This window comes from Diadema antillarum, unplaced genomic scaffold (genome assembly GCF_040938485.1).
Source record: "Diadema antillarum isolate AM-2024a unplaced genomic scaffold, OU_Dant_1.0 scf00000114, whole genome shotgun sequence".
Classification (NCBI taxonomy): domain Eukaryota; kingdom Metazoa; phylum Echinodermata; class Echinoidea; order Diadematoida; family Diadematidae; genus Diadema; species Diadema antillarum.
Genome location: NW_027271003.1, coordinates 2,555,033 through 2,578,587, shown reverse-complemented (window position 1 = coordinate 2,578,587; position 23,555 = coordinate 2,555,033). Strand labels below are relative to the sequence as shown.

The 23,555-nt window shown below is 39.9% G+C and overlaps 1 pseudogene; it reads left to right on the top strand.

Moving 5' to 3' along the window:
• The window catches only part of LOC139719733 (uncharacterized), a 37,108-nt pseudogene that overhangs the window by 9,192 nt on the left and 4,361 nt on the right, over positions 1 to 23,555 (top strand).

The window sequence follows — 23,555 nt, the reverse complement described above, 5'->3', positions numbered from 1 at the left end:
TACATGGCGAAATTCTGATGATAATTTCTGTGATCAGCTAAAAAAAGAAGAAGAATGAAATGAAACTCCGAAAAAAATTCTACTTACCCAAAGTCCTGGACAATCATAGTGAATAGCGTGTATATTGCAGGTAGGTTGTAATGAATGGTAATATCGTATGGCTTGTTCTGTCGGGGTAGCCCTTTGAGTAAAGGCGCATTTTTCCGAAGTCTTGATACACGTAAATGACCCTGAAAGCACATAGTCACATTTACATCTGTTTAGTCCATATTGTGACATTGTCAAAACATAAATGACATACAGCACGAAAAATTGCGTTCACGTGCTTCTTTCTATTTGAATCCAGGATGGTACAACAATAACATAATAATTGTCAACAATTTGCGTTCGTCATCATCCCTTGTAGTTTCGTTGTAAATATGTGAGAAGATCTAAGTTAAAAATGGTAAGGCGAAATGTCAGAGGAAGACTTTAGTAATTACTCAATTTGTGTTTCTTCTTAACTGGTTGGTAAGAATTAATAAGATCCTTGTTTCTATTTTTCGGTTTTACTCACAGCTGCTGACGAAAACGAACGGGAACAATAACCCGCCGATTCATGAGGCCGTGAGAAAAGGCCACAAGGACCTGGTCCAACTCGCTCTAGAACACGGTGAGGTCTCACCAGGCAAGGAAGCCTGCCCCCATACTCTCTCCTTGTTCTTCATTTACCTTGATTTCTTTAGATATCTTCCTACTGTTGCCACTTTGCATGCACTGCATTCAAATTCCATCTTGAATCGAAACCCAAAACATCTTCACTTGCTTTAGAGATCCATTTTAACATCTTGACATGATTAAACACCAAAAGGATGCAATAAAAAGAATGCCCCTGTCTTCATCCCTACTTCTGACATTTTCAATATCGTTTCCGATCATCCTCCATAATTTCACTGCTACACTTCTACAATGAAAGTGATTTATCTCCTTATCTCATGAAAGTGCCAAATAGGCCTATTAACTTCGTTAGTGCTGTCTGTGTTTTCGTCAAATAGTTTATCTGTTCCTTTCATTGCGGATTTTCACGATTGCTCTGTAAACATAAAATGTGTTCTGTAGATTTCACCTTTTCGTTTTCATCGCATGCGTAGCAGGAAAACTTGTAAAAAAAGCAACAACTTTAGGACCTTGTATGCATAGGCGTACCCAGGATTTTTTAGAGGGGGGTGTTCAGTGGCGTACCGTGGGTCAAGACATTGGGGGGGGGGCGCACCTCATGGAAGCAACATCAGAATTGCATAACTGTACAATTAAATGCGAGCGAGCGGAGCGAGCGAGCTTGAAAATTTTGACATTTTTGACAGTCCCCAAACTGCCGTTTGTAGCTATATACAGCTGTATAATAATGTATGTATGTATATATTATATTTGCTTTGGAAATTAAGGTGGTTGCACCGGGTGCAACTGCTGGCAGTTGCTGGCAGTAACATCAGGAGAATGGCATGACGATTAAATGCGAGCGAGCGAAGCGAGCTAGCTTGAAAATTTTGACATTTTAAGTCCCCAAACTGCCGTTGGCAGCTATATTTTTTCGCTTTAGAAATTAAGGGGAGGGGGCGCACCGGGCGCAACTGCTGGTAATTACTGACAGCAACATCAGGAGAATTGCATAACGATTAAATGCGAGCGAGCGAAGCGAGCGAGCTTGAAAATTTTGACATTTTACAGTCCCAAAACTGCCATTTGTATTAGCTATATTTTTTCGCCTTAGAAATTAAGGGGAGGGGGCGCACCGGGCGCAACTGCTGGCAATTACTGACAGCAACATCAGGAGAATTGCATAACGATAAAATGTGAGCGAGCTTGAAAATGTTGACATTTTACAGTCCCCACACTGCCGTTTGTAGCTATATTTTTTCGCTTTAGAAATCAAGGGGAGGGGGCGCACCGGGCGCAACTGCTGGTAATTACTGACAGCAACATCAGGAGAATTGCATAACGATTAAATGCGAGCGAGCGAAGCGAGCGAGCTTGAAAATTTTGACATTTTAAGTCCCCAAACTGCCGTAATATATGTATATATTTGCTTTGGAAATTAAGGGGGTTGCACCGGGTGCAACTGCTGGCAGTTGCTGGCAGTAGCATCAGGAGAATGGCATAACGATTAAATGCGAGCGAGCGAAGCGAGCGAGGCTGAAAATTTTGACATTTTAAGTCCCCAAACTGCCGTTGGCAGCTATATTTTTTCGCTTCAGAAATTAAGGGGAGGGGGCGCACCGGGCGCAACTGCTGGTAATTACTGACAGCAACATCCGGAGAATTGCATAACGATTAAATGCGAGCGAGCGAAGCGAACGAGCTTGAAAATTTTGACATTTTACAGTCCCAAAACTGCCGTTTGTAGCTATATTTTTTCGCTTTGGAAATTAAGGGGAGGGGGCGCACCGGGCACAACTGCTGGCAATTACTGACAGCAACATCAGGAGAATTGCGTAACGATTAAATGCGAGCGAGCGAAGCGAGCGAGCTTGAAAATTTTGACATTTTACAGTCCCCAAACTGCCGTTTGTAGCTATATTTTTTCACTTTGGAAATTCGGGGGGGGGGGGGGCGCACCGGGCGCAACTGCTGGCAATTACTGACAGCAACATCAGGAGAATTGCATAACGATAAAATGTGAGCGAGCTTGAAAATGTTGACATTTTACAGTCCCCAAACTGCCGTTTGTAGCTATATTTTTTCGCTTTAGAAATTAAGGGGAGGGGGCGCACCGGGCGCAACTGCTGGTAATTACTGACAGCAACATCAGGAGAATTGCATAACGATTAAATGCGAGCGAGCGAAGCGAGCGAGCTTGAAAATTTTGACATTTTAAGTCCCCAAACTGCCGTAATATATGTATATATATTTGCTTTGGAAATTAAGGGGGTTGCACCGGGTGCAAGTGCTGGCAGTTGCTGGCAGTAGCATCAGGAGAATGGCATAACGATTAAATGCGAGCGAGCGAAGCGAGCGAGGCTGAATATTTTGACATTTTAAGTCCCCAAACTGCCGTAATATATGTATATATATTTGCTTTGGAAATTAAGGGGGTTGCACCGGGTGCAACTGCTGGCAGTTGCTGGCAGTAGCATCAGGAGAATGGCATAACGATTAAATGCGAGCGAGCGAAGCGAGCGAGGCTGAAAATTTTGACATTTTAAGTCCCCAAACTGCCGTTGGCAGCTATATTTTTTCGCTTTAGAAATTAAGGGGAGGGGGCGCACCGGGCGCAACTGCTGGTAATTACTGACAGCAACATCAGGAGAATTGCATAACGATTAAATGCGAGCGAGCGAAGCGAACGAGCTTGAAAATTTTGACATTAATACAGTCCCAAAACTGCCGTTTGTAGCTATATTTTTTCGCCTTAGTAATTAAGGGGAGGGGGCGCACCGGGCGCAACTGCTGGTAATTACTGATAGCAACATCAGGAGAATGGCATAACGATTAAATGCAAGCGAGCGAAGCGAGCGAGCTTGAAAATTTTGACATTTTACAGTCCCAAAACTGCCGTTTGTAGCTATATTTTTTTCGCTTTGGAAATTAAGGGGAGGGGGCGCACCGGGCACAACTGCTGGCAATTACTGACAGCAACATCAGGAGAATTGCATAACGATTAAATGCGAGCGAGCGAAGCGAGCGAGCTTGAAAATTTTGACATTTTACAGTCCCAAAACTGCCGTTTGTAGCTATATTTTTTCACTTTGGAAATTCGGGGGGGGGGGGGGGCGCACCGGGCGCAACTGCTGGCAATTACTGGCAGTAACATCAGGAGAATGGCATTACGATTAAATGCGAGCGAGCGAAGCGAGCGAGCTTGAAAATTTTGACATTATTTTTACAGTCCCCAAACTGCCGTTTGTAGCTATATTTTTTCGCTTTGGAAATTCGGGGGGGGGGGGCGCACCGGGCGCAACTGCTGGCAATTACTGGCAGTAACATGCAGGAGAATGGCATATAACGGTTAAATGCGAGCGAGCGAAGCGAGCGAGCTTAAAAATTTTGACATTTTACCGTCCAAAAACTGTCGTTTGTAGCTACATGTATATATTTTTCGCATTGGAGGGAGGGGGCGCCCGGTGCGCCCCCTGGATCCGCCACTGGTAGTCAAGGGTGTCGGTTTATGTTCATGATTGGGGGAGGTATGACCAGCGAGGGGGCGTCGAAGTGACCAAGCGGGAGAAGGATGTCCAAAATCTGCACTTTATATAGAGCATCCCCTAATTTGTTTGTGTTTGTGAGTGTGTGTGTTTCATATAGATGGAAAAGTTAGGAAATAGCAAGTCTTATTATTGGCAATGCAAGGCATTTTGATATAGACTAGTATGTAAAGCAACACTGCAAAATCAATGATCAAGCTTTGATAGCAATTTTTAATGCGTACAACCTATCAAACATTGCGCAACGTTGCAGCGACTCTTTTTGCCATTCCGATATTCTGAGTACACTGCGCACATCCTGCTTGTATTCAAAATGCCAACCAGGAATCACGCTGAATCACAATCTTTTGTCGTCTCCGGGCTTTTTGAACAATGTTATACCTCTTTAATTATATGGTTAGAAAATATATATATATCTTAGAAAAATATCTTTTTTTCTTGATCATCGTTTCATGTCGATTTCAAAAGCAGTTTACTAACCCTTGAATTACCATTTTCGTAGGTTTTTTTTTCTTTCTTTTTTCTTTTTTTTCTTTTTTTAAAATCAGCGGATGGGGGGGGGGGCACGTGCCCCCCCCCCCATGCCCCCGTAGTTACGCCACTGTTCCTAGACCTAGATATCTAATGAATTTTAGGCGCAATAAAGTCATCCAACCACAATTTGTAGACTCACACTCAGTTATCTTTCAGTTTTAACTTTCAGTCATTGAAAAAATTCATATCTACAATTACTAAAGATTACCAAGTCCATGTGCTATTACTAATTACATTTAGTAGCAAGTAACTTGCTACTCCCAGAGCTTCCAGAGCTTGCTGCTTCCAGTAGGCTACTATACTGACTGTATCTTGGTAGTCAGTGGCGTATCTAGGGAAAACGGCGCCCGTGACAAGCGCGAAAATTGCGCCCCTAATTTCTGAAAAAGTGTTCAACCCCAACCCCATCCCGGTAAGGTCTGTAAAAAAGTCCTCATGATATGCTTTTTGAAGCACTTTAGAGGGGTCTTTTGAGGGTGATTTAAATGTATAAATAGGCAACCCTAAATTTTGATATATTTTGGCGAGCGAGCGCAGCAAGCGAGCCGAAAATCTTTATATTTCAGCTTTATACATAACATGGAATTCTTGTCATTTTTGGTTATTAAATCTTCGAATTACAATTCTAATCAGAGTGACGGCCTTATAGATAACGATTTGTACCAACAGTGTCCAACCCCATCCCGGTAGGGACTAAAAAAAAGTCCACATGATGTGCTTTTTAAAGCACTTATAGAAGGGGTCTTTTGAGGGTGTTTTAAATGTAATAGATATTGAAGAATTTTGGCGAGCGAGTGCAGCGAGCGAGCCGAAAATTTTTGTATTTCAGCTTACAAAACATGGAATTCTTGTCATTTTTGGTTATTAAATCTTCGAATGACAATTCTGATCAAGATATAGTGACGGTCTTATAGATAACGATTTATACCAACAGTGTTCAACCCCAATCCCATCCCGGTAGGGACTTTAAAAAAGTCCACTTGATATGCTTTTTCGAGCACTTAAAAGGTTTTTTTGAGGGTGATATAAAATCTGATAAATTTTGATAAATTTTGGCGAGCGAGCGCAGCGAGCGAGCCGACAATTTTTGTATTTCACCTTACAAAACATGGAATTCTTATCAATTTTTGGTTATTAAATCTTACAATTCTAATCAAGATATAGTGACGGCTTCATAGATAACGATTTATGCCAACAAACCAAGGACTTGGAAAAATACTCTGAATTACTACGAGTGAGTGAGCCGAAATTTTTATATTTCCACGTCATCATTACGTTTTGTTCTTCTTATTTTTTTTTTGATAAATTTTTAGTGAGCGGGCGCAGCGAGCGAGACGAAAATTTTTATATTTCAGCGTTACAAAACATGGAATTCATGGAATTCATGTTTTGTTTTTATCTTGTTTGATTTGGTTTTCTGTTTGCGCGTCAGCTTCGCGCGCGGTGCAGTAACGTAGTATTAACACGTACTGTACACGAGTTCTTTAGTGCGTATGATATTATGTAACTCCATAATGTATCATCATCCACACAAACATTAAACAAGGAAGAGAGAGAGAGAGAGAGAGAGAAAATGAACGCAAAAGAAAGGAAAGGCCTTGTATGTTACAGTGAAACCTGGCAAACGTGATGAGATGGAGAGCGATGACGAGTTGAAGGATGATTCCGACGAAGATGGTAAGGACATGCTCAACTACACTGGGGAGATTGAGAACACGCCGCTACATGAGGCCTGCACTACTGGCCATTTGGAAATGGTAAAGATGTTGTGTGTAAAAGGAGCGAAAATCAACGTCCAAAACTGGGACGGTTTCACCCCGCTGCACTTTGCATGCGCAACCAACCATCAAAGGGTAGCCGAATATCTAATTGAAAAGTAAGTGGTGTAATATACATAGGTAAAGAGGATGATAAACATTATCTAAGGTAATGCTACTATATACTAATAGATGATAACAGCAAGTAGGTCTATACCTTCAGGCGTGATTGTTGCCGGTTTGAGTGAAAATTAGTATTCATGTGTCGCTTGAAATTGTTCTTTTTACATAAAAAGATATAAACAATGTGTGACTCCTGTTAAATATACTAACAGCCTTTATGAAAAGTTACCCAGGCTGGAAAATGGCGGACAATATCTAAAAATCTATTATTGTTAGGCAATGATATGCAGTAGTAACATTCTAGTATCAAGATTAAAAGGCAGCATTAACTCGGATTCTGTTATACATTTTGTATTTTAATATAAAAAAGAAGGCGTGTGCTATCCCTTTTTACCCTACATATTCAGTCACAAGGAGGAGACTATTGATAGATGTGAAATTTGTGCCTCTGCAATGTGTATCGTTTCAAATAGGTTCAGATAGAATATCCTTGGTCTGTACTTGGAAAACCCAATGTGTGTGTTTTAAGACAGCTAGAAAGCTTTGCTAAAATTTGTCCGAATGCAGCAGCAACTCTTGGTCCAAACTAGTTTCCGAACATATACATATTTCAATAGAGTTTGGAGAGACTTGTGAATAAGCCTTTGACAAGAACCTCATACATATTATTGATGCATTTGAACGCTTTCGCATAACTTGGTCTACTGCGCTACTTTCCAGGGGGGCAGACCACCACCTTCCCGACCACCAGGGCCTGACGCCTCTGCAGACGGCAGCCACCTCTAAGAGCTTCGATACCCTGGTCTCCCTGCTCGAGTACCTGCGCAACGCGGACATGAGCAGGAACGCAAGAGACAGTCTGGAGACGGCCGCTCGGCTGATCAGATGGGCGGCTGAAGAGAACAAGGCCGATACTTTGCAAGTAATGCGTGTTTTTCTTTTGTTTCCAAATTATTTTTTCCAATTCTTATACTTTCTCTCAACTTCTTTCCCCTCTTGACTTTTCCCCTTGCATTTTTTATTTCTTTATTTGATATTTGTATGTTTTAGTCTAGCCATCAATTTTCCCTTTCCCTGTCAGCCTGTGCTTTCTTATTCCTCTCCTCAGTTATTCGTTTGATTGTCGGGTTTTTTTTGGTCCTTATTTTTCTTTCTCCTCCTCATTCTTTTTCAGTTCTTCTCCGTCTACTTTCCGTCCACTATTTCTCCCTTCTTATCAATCTTTCCTCCTTCTCTTTTTCCCGTTTCCTCCTTCTTTTCACTCCTCGTACCCCCTTTTTTTTCTTCTTCTTGGCAAGTACATGGTGTGTCTCTTCACTAATGATTAGGCCACCATTCTCCTTGTGCTATTTTTGCGCCCAAACAGATGCGTGAGACAGACTTTCTCTTCTATCAAAAAGAAAAAGGTAACTAAATGGCATACCTGACTAAGTTAGCTGACGAAGTTATGAATACATAGAGTTATCAACTATCAAAGAGTGCGAAGATGAATCAGCTTAAAGTGCTACATACGAATTCTACATCTGAGAACATGAATTTCATCTTTTTTTTTTCAATTTTTAAAATATTATTATAATAATCTAGTTAACATATACAATAAGTGATTTCATCGTTTTTAAAAGTTATTCATTTTCAGGTTAAAGGGCAATATCTCTATCAATTTTTCAGGATTTCTCTGAACGTGTCAGAAACATCATTAGATCGAGATGTAAATCCGGGCCAAAAAGTTTATGTTTTAAGAATTTATCAATAACCATGAGCAAGTTACATTTCATGTTCTTAAATCAATGACATAGTTGCTCCTCCACCGCGGTCGCAAGGTTCATGGAATGAACGATGATGCCATTTCAGATTTGATCTACGGCGCTTCGAAAAAGGGATACACAGAGTGAGTGTTATTGAAACAAGAATGTATTAACATGCTGGCTAAATAATTATGCATGAAATTAAAATGCGTTTCAAAAATTTTACATGTTGAGTAGCATGGTCATCAGGATGAAATAATCTTTGATCCTGAGTATCTTTAATAAACTGGGCCCCGTTTTAACAAAAGATAAAATCTATTGTAGATTTCCTTACCACACAGACTGCCATAGACTGACGATAGGAATCGGTTTAAACGATCAATTTTGACTCTTCATAAAAGATGATTACATACCTTAACTGTAACTGAAAAGCTACAAAAGCATTGTTCTTTCGTTCTGACAGGAAACTTTCTTCCCAGAAACCTTTAGTAACGAGCCATTGACTAGTTTCACTAAAAAACTACTTATCGACACATGAACATGGGATCCAGTTAATATGCTATTGTTATTCGCTTCTTGTAACAGGCAAGCGTCCAACAAGATTTCTGATTTTAGCAGCACATACTTTGAGATATCTAAAGGTCTGCATAGAATTTGATGAAACCCTCAAAGTACAAGCGAACAAAACGAAATAAAACGAACACATCCATAACTATTTAAAAGTTAATCTTGGGTACTAAAAAATAAATTAAAAAATCAGAAAACAATCGCTAAAATCAGAAAACAATCGCTTTTGACAGGCCTGCAAATTATCCAACAAGTTTCCTGTGAAACATAATTTCCATTTTCTTACGTGACTGACTTGACGTTTGAACAGAGAAGTACAAAATGTTGTTTTATTGCAATCTCCTTATTTCGTGTACATGTATTCGTCTTCATTCCTCTTTGTGAAATTCTCTCACTCCCTTGTCCTCCAATGGTATTGTATATTTCTCAAAAAAATCTCGTTTTACTCATCCTTTCTCCCCACTCCTCTTCATACTGACCTATCCTTCTCTCCTCTCTCTCTCTTCCTTTCCATTCTATCTTCCTCTCTGGCACTATTTTCTTCCTTTCATACCTCCCCCCCTCTACTTCTCTCTGGGACCCTTCCTCCCTCCCCTCCACCTTCTCATACTCCTCAATCTTCCTCAAATTGTCATGATTGTCACTTGTTTTCATTCCCCACGATTCCCTCCGCAGAACTGTATTGGCTCTCATTCACTGGAAGCGGGAGGTGGTCGACCACCGCGATCCTGCCGGCAACACGCCGCTCCATCACGCCGCCGAAGCCGGGCACGACGCCACCGTCCAGGAGCTCATCAAGGCAAAGGCCATGGTCAACGTCCCGTGAGTGACCAACTGGTGGCAAGACCAAGTGAAAGGCTGACCAGTGTTGATTTGCAAAACGCCACAAAAGTGGAGGATATTGTAGACCTATCTGTAGAACAAAACAGTAGAACAAAACTGAAGAATGTTGTAGGCCGATCTGGAGAGCAATACTGTAGAACAAAATTGGAGAATGTTATAGGCCTATATGGGATCGTATATCTGCGATTAAAAAGGACCATCTCCAGACTTATCACTCTGTTGAACTAGAGATACAAAATAAAGCCAAAAAAAAATCGAAGAAAAAAAGTAAACATTTGCACAAATTATACTATCTTTTGAAGTCCGCATCACAAAACTTTCTGTTGATTTAGAGGAAATAAATTAGTTTTTGAAAGTCTTTGAGTGGTCTTTGAGTAGGACATCCTCCCTATTTCTGGTTGGATAAACCTGGCTAAGCCTGTCGTAATATACTTGATTCGTTTCATTTCCAAGTAGACATTCAAATATCTATAATCACAAAAAATCAGAACAACGCAACATTATGAAAAATACCGTGAACCACAGTTGTACGAATAAGTGTTGAAACTATTATGGCAACATGAAAAAAAGTAATAACGCAAATAGCTGTTCACTGCTCGGATATGACATTCGTTACAAAGTCATTTGCGTGGCAAAGAGAATGTGGTAAGGAATATAAGGGACTCGATGAATTGAGAATTTCACATTTCACGATCTGATTATTATTAAAAAAGAAGAAAAAAAGAGTGAAGGCGGCCTGATATACACAGTGAAACTTTACGTTATTAAATCATTCAAGACTTTAAAGAAAGTTGGGTAATTTCAGATATTTGAACAGTATCGAAAAAAAATTCTATAGTTCTTCGAAGAAAATTAGATGGCAAAACTTTGGATGTAGGAAATGGTGTACTTGTAGGGTTAATATCTAACGTATCCCTTGAATTTTGATTACTGTCTCATGGAAGCATGACTTTGATTATTGAATAACTTTTGGTGTAAAGGGGTGTATTTTGAAGAGAGATCGTCACAGAGGCCTTTTCTTGGTCGTACTGTTCCGCTCAGTTAATAAGATCGTATGCTTTGAGTTGTATTATCATGAGCTCTTCATTTCTCCTGCATTGTTCATAATAATTAAAATTATTGAAATAAATGAATTTCTAAATTTCTGTGTGTGTATTTTTTTGGTATGTGTATCATGTTATATTCATTTTGTGAAAAGTGCAGAAAAAAATCAAATCAAACAAAACACCAGGTGACAGCAAAACAAGATGAAAATCACCCCCTTAACCTTTGTGACTTTTTCTGTGTTTATTTCATGACAAAACCTTTATTGTTTTGTAGGTTTGATTATTGATTAATCTATTTATTATATTCCCTCTGGTATCAACATTTCTATGTACACAGTGTAGTAAAAAACTCCCTTTAAAATAAAAAAGCCGTTTCCATAACTACTATCGATCTGTGCATTTGCTTTCGATTTTGTCATTGTTCGCAGGAATTGCGGAATTGTGAACAAGCGAACGCCTATTCACCATGCTGCCGCCAACGGTTGGATCCGAACAGTGAATCTGCTCATTAAGGCAGAAGCTGTCATCAACGTTGTTGACCTGTTAAAGGTATGAGAGTGTTTCTTTAGTAATTCTTTCCTTTTCTTTGGCTATATGGTTTAGGGCTAGGGTAAGATTTAGTATAAGAATTAGGGTAAGGGTTAGGGTTAGAGTTTGGGCTATAGGGTTAGGATTAGGAAAGGGGAGAGATTTAGATTCTAGAATACATAGATGAGTTGGGTAAGATATCTTGTAGTTAAATTCGAGCAATGCTTGAAAGATATTATTACACATTTTAGTAGAGTCAGCTGTATGCGCCAGGCCTTCATTTTTATATTGTGAAGAAGAATTTAAACGGACTCGTCATATTGACTGCCTTTTAATTCGTGAGATAATAATACATGTTAGTACAAGCTTGGAAATGGGGGCTTAGTGTAGTAAGTTCATGTCTAAAATAAAGTGCAAGTATATGACCGGATTGAATGCTACATAATACATCTGGTTAGTAAAACTCTAAAGCCTTACTTATTACATTATCGCACTTGTGTAAGCCGGAGGGTGTTGTTCTCTTGCACACTTTCACTGGTGATGGGTTTACCTTTCATACTTTAATCAAGGTCTGAATTAAAGTATTTTTAGTGTCATTGCTTATAAATCTTATTATAGATTCTATTGTGAGTATACAATACATCAACAACTAACAAGGGGATGGGACAAGCATTATGCGAAGAGCTTGCTTCCAATAGGCACTACATCATTATTTGTCAATGGATTTAGCGTCTTTTGGAAGCAAGATTGCATAGATAATGATTATGAGTATGACTAACAACATTTTTACAGTGATAATATCCTCACTTTGGTGTATATTTTACCTGTTTTTTTCATCAAACATTTACTTTAAATCATACCACTTGATTTCATAACTAACCACTTAATCTTATCTTTAAAGGGACTGTACAGTACTGGTTGAGGTGAGGACTCATCTTGTAACGTTTTGCGAGATATCTAGAACCACTATGAAATGTTAAAGAGCATACAATTCTAAGAGGAGTCATTTTTTAATGAAAATCGGTTTTGAAATGACTGAGATATCTAAAAACAAAGAAAAAGATTGTGATAAAAGTCGTGGCCTTTAAGTTTTAATAGGATCGCTTTTTTAGATGTCTCAGCCATTTCAATGCCAATTTTAATCAAATAAACATTGAGTCCTTCTTGAAATTACAAACTCTTTCATATTTCATAAGAGGTTTCTCAATATCTCATCAAACAATTTTATTAACCTTAATCCTCACCTCACCCATTAACTGTATACAGTCACTTTAATAATACCGGACAAGTTCACCTTCATAAACATAAGGATTGAGAGAATGTAGCAATATTAGTAGAACACATCATTGAAAGTTTGAGGAAAATCAGACAATCCGTTCAAAAGTTATGAATTTTTGAAGTTTTTGTGCAGTAACCGCTGGATGAGAAGACTACTGCAGTGTGTGAAAAACTTAGATGTCACATGCGTACAACAGTATAAGGAAAATATAAAGAGAATTTCACAAAATTTCATCTTATGAAAAAAGTACACATTCCCTCGACTCGTTACCGACAAATGTTATGGGTAATATTATTACCCCTGCCTTTAGAAAGAGGCAAGTCAGGTGCTCTTTTTTATGCGAAAAAATGAAAATATGTTGAATTTTCTTTATATTTTCTTTATACTGTTGTACGCATATGACTCACAAGCTGTAGTAGTCTCCTCATCCAGCGGTTCCAAAACAAAAATTTTAAAAATTCATAACTTTTGCATCGATTGTCCAATTTTCCTCAAACTTTCACTGATGTGTTCTACTAATATTGCTGCATTCTCTCAATCCTTATGTTTATGAAGGTGAACTTGTCCTTTAATAATACCGATTTGTGTGTTAGAAACGTCACCAGCTGATCCAGAATACTTCTATGTTTTCTAATCGGTTTGCTGCTGGTTTTCATTCAAATTTTTGAACGCCTGTATAACGACGTCACTCGAGTTCATTAATGATGGAGAAAAAGAAATATGGCACAAGGTTGTCAGGCAATAAGAGAGTATTGCTAAAAGAAATCAAGAGGGAGACGGATAACTTCTATTCTGCCAGTCTCGGAGGAAAAATGGACATAACTGCCACATACCACGCCACAACATTGCTTAATTATTATTCTTCATTACAGACCCTTTTCAGGTGACAAAATGTCAGTCGTTTACATGAGTTCACGGAGTGGGATATTTGGTGCGTCTCTCAAGTGAGAAAAATATATTTTGTTCTTTTATACTTTGTAATTTAGCAAGATTAAACACAGAAGAAGAATTGGTGTTTATTTACCGTGATGATGGGTAACAAATTAATGAAAATATGTTGATGAAAGAATACGCAAAATTATGATAAATGATATAAAAGATTGTATTTGTCACACACACACACACACACACACACATACACATACACATACACACACACACAAAGATGATATATTATTGATAATAAAGAATATGTTTCTCTATAGATGACACCTCTGCATCTCGCATGTAAAAACGGTCACACCGACATGGTAAAGCTCCTCGTCTACAATGAGCAGGCCGACATTCTTCCTCGGGACAAAAATGGACTGAACTGCCTCGACCACGCCATCGACAACGGGCATGAGTACGTGATAGCTTCATCACAATCATTATCATAAGTAATTATTAAACGAGAAAGTCTGCTTATGGTTCTAATAGGGAGCTTTAGATTTGCTGCGCGGACGTTTGAGACGACGCTTCAGCTGGACGTTCTCCTGTTCCCTGCGTTGTGCTGAAAAGTGGCTTTAGATTACGTCGAGACGCAACGTAAAGATCAGTGCCGTATATTAAGAGAGTCTGGCCAACTCGGTTTTTGGCTTACGTGTTTTGAAGCCTGTGATTGGTCAAAAGCTAGTCCCGTGATCTACAGGCGCCATGTCGTTACTGAAGTGCGCTCATACGCAATGCCCATTGTTAACTGCCCCTTATTTGGCTTGGTTATTTTGTTACGTCTGAGCGTACACGCTAATCCTGTGACGCGTAATACGCGCGGTAACGACATGGCGTCCAAATTAGCTTGGCCAGACTCTCTCAATATACGGCACTGATAAAGATAATTAAAGGTGCATGGTTCCGGTGTTTTAGTCAAATGCGTACGCGGGCGCACGGCGCAAGTTTCCTATAGAGACCTATGCTATCGACTTCTCTTGGGCGCTTACGCTTTGGCCCACTTTCCCGAGTCCGAAGAAGTCCGATCCACTGTGTCAGTGGTCCGATCACAGTTCGGCTCATGATTCGGCTCAGGGGGATGACAGCTTTAGCAAATTTCTTTTGTGATGTCATAATAAGAAGCACATATGCACGCACCCTGGCATTACTACAGACTGAGTGGTGCGCAGAGAAGACAACGAAGGCAACGTTACTTAGCAACACCTACGCGCTTTACTCTTGATGACAGCTCAATTTCGGCAATCTTCGTATCAATGCTAACGGTGATCGGCAGTAGCATCAACAGCGCCATCTACACTACCGGGACTATGCCCCTTTAAACGGCGCCCCCATATATCGGTGCATCAAGTAGCTCTCTACGTCGTGAAGTGAGCGGACGTAAAAATAGCCCAGAACGCGTAGTGAAAACTCAAGCGCGCGAGCTATATAAATAGATCGCGTCTGATACGCGATTCTGCGCATGCTCAGACCAGGTTTTTTCCCCTCTGAACGTCCCCGTCGCGAAAATCTAAAGTTCCTTACTAACCAAGTTGCTAATAACTGAATATGTGAAAGGTCTCAGTTAACGCCGTATGTCAGATTGATGATGATGAGTCGTATTAGGGGGAGAACGAAAACCATGGCAGCACTTTTAAAGCCTTGTTAATAAAGACATGTCCTTACAGTTATGTGTCATATCGTACGGCTTTGGTATAAAAAAAAAAGAAAGAAAGAGAGAAAATAAAAAATGACGCGATTAAGATCCAGCTGCCTTCATATGCGTAAACACGAATGAAGAAAAATACCAAACCACAACCATCACCGGATCAGACGAATTTTTTAAAGCCCTTTACTTACAACAACTAAGCTCAAAAGTCATTCCATTACACATGTTCATGCCACATGTTGCTACCTTTGAAGTGAATCTCGCGACATCGCTCGCATTTACAGACACTCGCTTAAAGAGTATATGAAATGCACATTTTTTTTCTTTTTATTATATTACATAAATATGTTACCGGTGTATATATATTTCGAGTTGTTCGTAAGCTGGTTCTCACTGTAAAGCACGATATAACACGGAAGCATGTTAAAAGTGTCCATGATTTGAAAAAAAATGAATGAACTGCTATAATCGCACCCCTCTGAATGACTGCAAAATTATTATGCATGGATGAAATGTGTTCTTTGTGACCTAATATAAAAGCTAGTATCTCACCAACGGAGACGTCTCCGCGACGTCTCCAACTTATCAGTCGCAGCAGTCGCGGAGACGTCTCCAACATACAAATGTCTTGCGGTCTCACCAAGGAGACGTCTCTGAGACGAGTTATGGCAGGTGCCAAAAATTTCAAATACGAGGGAGCCGTTGCAGGATCACCTGACTTGATCTAGGCAGGATGTCAGCACGCAGATATAGGTCACGTGGTTTTTAAGTAGGTCAAACATCGTCAAATAGAGTCGCGGAGACGTCGCGGAGACGTCTCTGAGATCTCTGACCAGTTTTTCTGGTCTCCAGCAGGTCTCGGCGATGTCTCTGAGACGTCTCTGAGACGTCGCGGAGACGTCGCGGAGACGTCTCACCAATTGCGGACATGATAGTCTCCGCGACGTCTCCGCGACTGATGGAGACGTCTCGGAGACGTCGCGCAGACTACGCGAAAAATTGAGCATGTTCAAAATTTCTTGCGACTAACTGGCGACTAATCTGAGACTCTGTAATTTTCAGGAGACGTCTCGGAGACGTCGCGGAGACGTCTCTGCAACTAGCAAAATCTAGAGTCGCGAACTAGTCGCAAACTAGTTTCAAGCCCGGTGAGATACCCTCTTAAAGACGAAAATATAGTCAGTCTGTACGAGTTGTTTGCAGGTCAATGGAGAGCACGAACTTTGGGCAGGATGCATAAACGCTAGCAATTGCTTGTGCTAGCCTTTTACTCGAATCCGTATGCATAAAAACAAGCAATTGCTTGTGAGCAGAAGCTTTTGCTGGCAAGCACAAGCAATTGCTTACTGCCCGCAAGCAATATCACTATTGCTTAGAGACCAAACATTTGCTTAAAAACGTATGTATAAAACATACCTTTTTGCTAGTTCTTGCTAGCAATTGCTTAAGATTTTTCAAGCTCTGTAAAATACGCTTGAGCTTCTGCTTATCTGGAATGTTCCCTTTTAAGTATGATTTACATATTCATGAAAGAAAGACCACACTTGTGAAGGAGTGGTATAAATCTACAAGAAATTACTCATAAATAGAGTAAGAAATGTTTCATTTCAGCAACGGGAATGTCCAGTGGTTAGCATGCAAAATGTGATGAAAAACATGTACAATTGTAGGATGTCTGACTTCGGTGAAGAGCAAGGAGACCTATCTCCACGTGTGATCTGGCAGATCCGGGCAACTGCAAGCAGTGATGGGAATTAGCCAGTAATGCGTGTGTGTCTGTTGTCGTGTGTGTGCGTCTGTGTGTGCATTTATGAGTGTCATTTCATAGCTCTTCTGCTATGTCAGGAATCGTTTCCGCACACACATGCCCTTTCAAATACCTGCTGCCACACTCGCCTTTGTTCTTGTGTTCGCACAGGCGTGACGTCCCTTTTGTTGAAAACGCAAGCAATTGCTTGTGCGGGACAAGCAAAAGGTATAAGCACCAGCAAAAGGTTATGCATATGGATTTAAGCAATTGCTTGAGCTAGAACTTTTGCTAGACGAGCTTGTGCTTTTGCTCGAAGCAGTTGCTGACAAGCAATTGCTTGTTTTATGCATTCGGCCATTTGAGTGGTGAAGATATCCTCACCTCGACCTCCTTTCATTTCCAGTTTTGACCGATATCGTCCTTACGTAACAGTCATGAAATTATGAAAAGATACGATATATCTCCCAAATTAAAGCGCTTTTGCCCTTTTTTTGTTTATTCTTCATTGTCAGATTATTGCATGTCAACTTAAAAAAAAATCATGAATTTTCACATCAAATTATCAGATCAATGATAACAAACACCATGTAGAGTGCACTGGTTAATCGATTGAAATAACACCCCTCAAAGCTGTAGTATAGTAATCATGGTAATGATAAAAGACATCCAGAGAAATTTTAACACTGGAGAGATTAGGCTGGGTCCCTCAATCTATTTCAAAAACTCTATAAATTATCACCATAACTAGTGATATTACTGACATTGTTGTTTTTTCGAAATCAATTGTTTTGACATTATTATTATTTCCGCGGTCAGGGACATCGTCAACCTGCTAGTGAGCCATGAAAAATGGCGGGAAGTGATGTCGGTCTGCAGCTCAGACCAGGAGACGGGCGAGAGAACAACACCTATGAGAAAGCTCATCAAAACCATGCCAGGTGAGCTTTATTTTCTGCTCCAATCCTCATGAAATCCCCCCCCCCCCCCCACCGCCCCGGCCCTAGTCCGTCTCTGGGAAACCATCACAGGTTGAGGCCGGGGAACATTTCTAAACTAACATTTCGATTATTCTCTAGTTCAGTTTGCAATAACATTACGCTTCGCTTCCCCTTCCTTCCGTTATAACTTTGTCTTTCAAAATTTTGATCGCTGAACATAATGAAATGCCGAAATGACTGAATCACATATCTCATAATGATACAATGACGTTCATACAATGACAATAATGCAATTTGTATTTAGTGTTAAAATCTTCTTAAATACAATTAAAATTCAAGGACGCCTAGAATAAAGACATTAGTTTGAAGAATATATTATAATATGTGGAACACTGTCCCAAAGAGATTTTCTTGACGATAAACGTTGCTGCACGATCTCGACCTTGCACGAATATTCCCGTGTTTTATAGTTCCTGTCTGTGTGCGCTACCTCATCCGTCGTAGATTGATTCTTTACTGGTAGATGAATCAGTATGAAACATTAATATGATGACTATCTCAACTGTATGTAAACATGATATTATCCTGAAATGTTACAGACGTAGCCGAGCGAATTTTGGATCTCTGCGTTCAGCACAATTCCGAGGCGGGGCCGAACGATGCCAATTACTGGGTGGAGTTCTACTACGAGCTCCTGGAGGATTCGTTCTCCAAGTGGGAGAAATCGAAGGATTCTGACGGTAAGGATAGTGTTCTATTTTGTGTTAGTTTGTTTGTTTTTCTGCCAGTTTCCGCTGTTACGATATACGTTGTCACGTTATGTTCGGTAGGAGTGAAGGTTTTCACCGCTGTATTTTAATCTTTGACAAATACCAGTAACAAGCCCGCAAGCAGTTTTCAAGAATCTTCACCCTATTGAAGGAGGCAGACTTAACAAGAAGAAGAAGAAGAAGAAGAAACATTTGCTCCCTTTCTCTTTGCTGCCATGGCAGTATTGTGACTAAACCTGATTAAAATGATATCAAATGAAATGAAGCACGTTGGTACGTTGCATCCATAGAATGACCGAACATAGCAATACGTCAAACTTCAGATAGAAGATACATCCCAAGTTTCCCAACATGAAACAATACTCTAATAGAAACTTAGCAATTCTCCCGCAGTTCTTTTCCTTGATTTTAATGTTATTTCTTTCCTTATATTTTTCTATAATGGAGATACGTCCGAATACTAGAGACATCCTCCGATCTCGATAAGTTTTCACTGCATGACCTGGCGTTTCGGACTGAGTAGCTTCCCCATTATGGCATATCAAAAAACAAAACAAAACACTCTAGTCTTTCACGTGATCTTAATCATGTTTTTCCTCAAATATGATATCAATCATAGTAGGCCCTTCTCGAATCCACATGTAGATAGAATGGCGACTATTGAGTTAATGTATAGTGACATGCAAATGTACCACTTGCTGGCGATCTGGAGTCGATTATTTTTTGGAATAAGACTGATCAATTCCTATCAAAAGGGATATTTTGCAATCCAAGTAATGTTATAGTAATAATGATAATATTATGTGATAATTATTATGGTCTTCTTTATCTGAGGTAGCTTCTTCGGTGTTGGCACTGTTCTACAAGAGGGGGCAGCCATTATATTATTACCGGCTAGCGTTGCCAGGTATCCAAACAGCTGAGTCGAGAGGGACATTGTGGGTAAAAACATCTTGTCCAAGAACGTAAGCACCAGTCTTGGTCGGATTCGAAGTCGGGTCCTCCAATTCAGGGTTAGGAGCCTCAGCCACTATGCCATTTGATTATTAAGTGATTAACACCACCTGACATGTTCCTTTATACAGAATTAGTTGCAACAATTAGCAAAAAACAAACAAACAACAACAACAACACCAAAACAACCCCCCCAAAAAAAAAAAAATAAAAAAAGTAAAAATCCGACAACTTTTTGTTTTTCTACAAAAATGGCTTAATTTACTGAATCTGCTACTTCAATCCGCTAATCAATTACAATTGCCTCTGAGGAAAACGATTATCAAAATATTGTGTCTTCTTCGTTGTAAATATAAAGAAGGAGGAAAAGCCAATAGCATTAACAACAATGGGGACCGAAAGGACCAAATGGCGTCCAAGACGGATTTCGACATCAAAAGGTCGGTGTGGGCCTCGCTGAGAAATATCCTAGCTGATGCGAACCTGTCACCAGCGATGACCAACCCGTACGATGCTGGAGGCCACCTGAGGAAAGGTGCGACGCCGTACACGAAGAAGTCCGCGGAAATAGCTGCCAACCATCCCCTTAATATCATGGTGAGCTACTGCACTATATCATCTCTTTATCGCAGAGTGCAAACAGAGTACCACTTAATTATAGTATGTATACGTCTCACTCCAGTAAAAAAAAATCATTGACAGTGACGCGTCTTAAAAATTTGCGAATGAAATAGAATCCATAGACTATTCGAAAGATTCAATGCCTTAATTCCGTCTTTCACGGCTCCGTTGTTTTACTCTAGTTCTGGAATTTGTGGGAAAGAGTTCAGCTTAAACTATGCTCAAAGATCCTTAAAATACAAGATTATGGTTTCACGAGAATGCTGCACGTATTTTTTGAATCGTTCTCATTAATGTCCCCATTGATTAAAAAAAAAAAGAAGATTTTCAGCCTCCAAATAAAGGGAAGTGAGATTTGCCTTAACCAACGAGTTCCATGTTCCGTGCCGAGATGATAACAAGTAAAGATTGAAAGCGCTAATCCAAGACCAATTGATAGAGTTGTCGTCCTAAAACAACTTCGTCTCATCAAAGACTATTCAGAGGTACATATCCACCTGGTAAAGGTTGTGTATTAGAAATGAAAAGTTTCCACCCCTGTTTCCATCAAGGTCTCTGCTCAGCGCACCAGGCTCCTTGCCCACCCCTTGGTGTCCAACCTCCTCAGTAACAAGCTTAGGCGAGTGGGATGGCCCTTCTTCTTGGGCTCCCTGCTCTTCTACCTCATCTTCGTCTTCATGCTCACGGGATACATCATCGTCGTTCCGCCCACTTACTACTTTCCCAACGTCACCTCGAATGACACGTGGCTCCAGGACGGCACGGAGCGTTGGGTGGCGGCGTTCCCCGGGAAAACACTCCCCTTTTTCGGCAGAACCGGCTTCATTATCATAATTATACTTGTGATTCTCAACGTCATCCGCGAAGTAAGTTTCTGACAGAACGAGTTTCTGAAATGAGTTTTCTACCTACAAGACTTTTTTTTAGAGAGAGAGAGAGAGAGAGAGGTGCATTTTTCAATTGGTGAAGATGTCTTTGGGACTTTGGACATATTTTGCATTGTTTTCATTATGTATCTGAATTTACTGGTAAATTTTAAATAGTGTAATGACATGAACCCACATCAACAAAAGACAGTTGGCAACAGTCATATTCTGTCATTTCGTCGAGACAGAGTATATCAGAGTACATGAACTTTCCATATGAGTGTAAAAATATAAACATTGCTATATTAATATGTACTAATGTATGAATGTATTAATGAATGTGCCTTTAAGGTAGTGATATAGAATGTGGGTCTCAGCTCAGGTTCTTGATAGAGAGCCAATATGATGGCAAAAAAAAATTATCACTGTAGACTCCTCCAGAGGAATACATGAGGGACGTCGTAATAATTCCTCATTTTTTCCTTGATTTTGCTTTTTCTTTAAATCAAAATGAATTCGCTTGCTTCGTATAAATTATCTTGTGTTTTGTGTGTGTGTGTGTGTGTGTGTGTGTGTGTGTGTAAGAGAGAGAATTCATTCGTTGTTTCGTGAGGCTTTTGCTGCTTTTGAAAATCAAACTTTAGTAAATACCAAAACATTTCTCTCCTATCTGTTACCCTTTCTCCTTGAAAAGCTCATCCAGCTGTTCTTTCAACGCCTCTCGTACCTCAATCTTGGCAATGCCATGGAGTGGACCCTCTACCTTTAAGCCTTATTACTCGTTCTGCCGCTGAATAAGACTGATTTTCACAGCGGAATAACCGTACGACTGGTAAGCTCATCTAAAGCCCACCGGACACTCTGCACGCATGTATACGACTCGCGACTATACGACTGAGAGATTATGGATCTGAAATAAATCACAGTAGCCGTAGAATAAACACGCTTGTTTATTTCAGATCCTTAAGTTTGTCAGTCGTATATATTCGAGAGTCATATAGCGTGCGGCGGGCTTAAGATGAAAAAAAAACCCTACAGACGGTAAATCTGGATGGTGAGAATGTCATAGCCCTGATGCACGAAAAGAAAATCATAGCAAATGCACAATCACCGCTGACGTACAGTTCTATCTCAACAAGAAATAATTTCGAACGCAGTAATCGGTATTTGTAATGTTTTTTTCTTAACCCTTGAATGCTTTGAATGACGATTGGTACAGCAGACGACATGGCATTGCATAAAGTCCCCGACACAGAAAGGGTTTAATAAAACTTGACACTCATGATGCACGATATGAATAGTCCCAGAGGAGTAAGTAAACTGTACTCACCGTGACAGTCGAGCTGAAATAAAATCAAAAGTTACAGAGAAATTTTCTCAATTTTAAAGTTCTTTAAATAAAGAGATTGAAATAAAATCAACATATAAAATAACACTTAGGTTAACGAGAAATGTTGATAAAGAGACGCAAATGGAAAGCTTGCTTTCAAAAGGCGCTATCCATTGAAGATGATGGATTTAGCGCCTTTTGGAAACTAATTCTTCAAATATTGTTATCATGGTAATTGTCGTTCGGCGTCCTGAATTTAATGGTGAAAACATTATCACTTATCCGGTCTCTTTCAGCTATTAATTGGCAAACTTGACCTTTAATATGTGATTGTTGGTACAAACTAGCCTGTCTCGTTTAGAAGAAGACTCAACTTAACTTGTTCTGGTTCAGACCTCCCTCCCCTCTTTTTGCTATATCTGTGTACGATTGGTGTAGGCCTGGCAGTGGCAGTGTGGGGCGCTTGCCGCGTTCCTTGCTTGGATCAACCTCATTCTCTTCATACGGCGGGTTCCGATACTCGGGATCTACGTGATCATGTTCCTAGGTGAGAAAGGAACCATTAAATTAAACTGGATACGAGTTCTTGATTATTTCTTTCCGTAATTTTGTTTTGCTTATCATAGAGCTTTAACGGGTAACAAAAAACCCAAACAATTACAAGAGCTTTAATAAAACGACTTTACGAGGTGTATAAGAAGTCAGAATGTTTCAAAATGATTGAAGAATTAAAGAATTCACGTTGGTCCAATGATGAGTTGAGTATGTGCCTTAAGCTTTGAATTACATTCGGAGCATCTTGCAAACATGTTTCAATGATTCTATAAGTGTATGTATTAAATATTGAATTATATAGCTCTTATTGACAGAAATAATGTAAACAAGAACATGTGAATTGAACAGAGTAAACAACAATAATTGAAACCTGATAGTAACGATATATCAATATTTTAACTACTGCGTGACAAATGATGATATTTTTTTAACTTTTCAGACATTGTTCGCTCCTTCTTGAAGTTCCTCCCAATTCTTCTTCTCTTCCTCGCGGCTTTCACCCTCGCCTTCTACGCTCTCCTAATGAACCAGGTACAGTAACCATAACAATCAAAATGATTAACACTATAGGGGCAAAACGGGACACCACTCGT